We start from the raw sequence: 2,934 nt of genomic DNA, 5'->3' as shown, positions 1-2,934 counted from the left end.
AAGCAACAGAAAATAGATCAAAGAACATGTTAGAGTTAATATATACATATGTATGTGGGCCGTTTGATACACAATCGCTGGGTGGATCAAAATATTTTCTGACATTCACTGACGATATATCAAGTAGAATTTTCGTGTACTTTTTAAAATCAAAATCAGAAGTATTTGAGAAGTTTGTGACTTTTTGCACTATGGTAGAAAGGCAAACGGGCAAAAAAAATAAAAGCAGTCAGAAGCGAAAACGGTCGTGAATTTATCAACAGCGCATTGAGAAAAATGGTATTGTAAGACAGTTGACGGCAGGAATAAAGGGATGTTAAACTTATTCCAGTGTGAGAGCGCCTCAAAATAAGCGTTTTTTATAAGATTTTCCATTATGGCCAGATCGAACAAACTAAGAATTTTTGGGCGTTTTAAATTAAAACACCCAACATTTAGTACGACTAAAAATTACTATATAATGGCTGTTTATTATATGGAGAAACTATTTTAATCTTTTTAAAGTATATTAGAACAACTGACTTCTGACCTTTGAATATCAAATAAAAAGATTTAAGCTTGTTAGCTCTCAATCATTAGAGGTTTTTAATCATTTTCCATTGAAAATAATACTATGATGCTTCAAATTACAAAACGTTTCATCAAATACCTTTAAATTTCACAAATTTATTTAATTTTCATTGTTTTACATTTTTTACAAGTGGCATTGAACGATGCAACAAATCCCTTCGCTTAGGTATTTTTTCGCTAAGATTTCAATCTGGCCATCGCTCGTTTCCAATTGTTAAACGTCCAAACCCTGAACTCGATCAGCTGTCAAAGTTTAGGTGGTTTTGACGTTTAGCAATTGTTCTCTCACTTCCAGTGAGAGAGGAGTTAAACGTCTCATTATTTCTGGTTGACGGTTCCCTACACTCCACAGCAGAACGGTGTCGCGGAACGGGCGAATCGTACTTTGGCTGAAATGTCCAGGATCATGCTGGTACATTCGGGCATGAATGCGGCGTTGTGGGCAGAAGCAGTAGCTACGTCGGTGTACTTGCGAAATCGTGCGCCAACAAAGGCGCTGAATAATAAAACACCTTATGAAGCTTAGTTTAAAGAAAATCCTACAGTGAAGCACTTAAAAGTGTTTGGGTCAGCAGCAGTAGCACTAGACAAAACTCATCATAAAAAGTTTGCGGCAAAAGGTAAACAGTTAAGAATGGTCGGTTATTCACTAGTTTCAAAAGCTACCGATTGTATGATGCAGAGTTACGTCAAGTGGTCGAAAAGCATGATGTTTTGTTCGATGAAGCAAGTAGCATAGAAAGGTGGCTTTTGAATTCGGGCACATTCAGCAATACTCAAACGAAGATAATAACAACATAAGCAGTGATGGTGACGCAAAAGTTAACGACTGTGAAGATGATATCATAGAGAGTGGCGATGAAGTAAATGAGATGAGCAGCAACGATGAATATCTTAACACTGATGAGCAACCAGTTAAATATGCACCGGGTAGGCCTAAGTTGGTGAGAACGGGAAGGCCAGGGCGTCCTAAAAAGCAATATGATGTGTTGAATGCTATGAACACAAGTGATGTTGAAATTCCACAAACATATGAAGAAGCGATGGCAAATGAGCAGGCGTTTTTGTGGCAAGATGCAATGAACAGCGAGCACCAGGCTCTGAGTGCAAACGATACATGGTCATTTGTACATATGCCTAAGGGGCAGTCGGTTAATGGCTGCAAGTGGGTATATAGCCTTAAACGAGACAAGCACAGCAACATTGAGCGCTATAAAGCGCGTTTGGTCGCGAAGGGCTATTCGCAGCAGTTCGGTGTTAATTATGTTGACACATTCTCTACGGTTTGTCGTTTCGAAACCATAAGGTTAGTTTTGGCGTTGTTTGACGTTCTTCTCCTAGCATGCCAGTCAAAGGAAGTGTTGGTTGACATTAAAGCAAAAATATGTGAAATGTTCGAGTACGTCGACAAATAATTGGTATGCAGATAGAGCGAGATGGCGAATTGAGCGAAACTTGAATTGGGCAGTCACAGTATATAAAAGATTTGTTACGGCAACATCGTACAAGGGAATGCAGACCGGCATGTACACCACTAGATGTTGGTTTTCAAGTGGGATGCAGCAGCGACGTTTGCAAGAAGGTAGACCAGACATCTTATCGGTTTACAATAGGTGCGCTGATGTGGCTAGCACTTTCGACGAGGCCAGATGTTTTCCAATCCGTAGCAAAGCTGGCACAGCGTAACAAAGATCCGCATGAGCATCAGGCGGGTATAATGCATATATTGAGGTATTTAGCTGCAACTATAGATATGAAAATGCATTATCGTGCATGCAATAAACCACTGAAGAGGTATGGAGATGCAGACTGGGGCGGTGATAGAATTGATCGTCGATCTTATACTGGCTATGTGTTTCTTCTTTTTGGTGGTGCGACTTCCTGGAAATCAGAAAAACAAGATTGTGTTGTTTTGAGTAGCACCAAGGCAGAATATTTGTCTATGTCATCTGCAGTAAAAGAGGCGTTACATCTAAGACGCATAATTATAGAAATAGGTTGTGGTGATGTACGAACATCAACAGTGTTATATGGGGACAACCTTAGTGCTCAGCATCTTGCAAAGAATCCAGTGCGAGATATAGTTGAACGAGGTGAAATCAGATTGGAATATGTATCAACAAAGAAGATGATAGCTGACATATTGACAAAGAATTTACCAAAGAAGAAGCACAGCGAGCTTTTGGGGTTATTGAATATGAAATAAGATACAAAGCATTTGTAAGAACATCTCCATTGAGGAGGGCTGTTGAAATGTTACTTGAAAAAGCAACCCTGCTAATGACAATGCATATGTTCAATTTCGAATTCGTGCATAATTATATGCAATGCAGAGAACGTATATTTATAGAGAAGGTTCACGAT

The sequence above is a fragment of the Bactrocera latifrons genome, unplaced genomic scaffold, assembly GCF_001853355.1.
Source record: "Bactrocera latifrons isolate USDA-ARS-PBARC rearing strain unplaced genomic scaffold, ASM185335v1 scaffold_323, whole genome shotgun sequence".
NCBI lineage: Eukaryota > Metazoa > Arthropoda > Insecta > Diptera > Tephritidae > Bactrocera > Bactrocera latifrons.
This window is presented reverse-complemented; position numbering follows the sequence as displayed.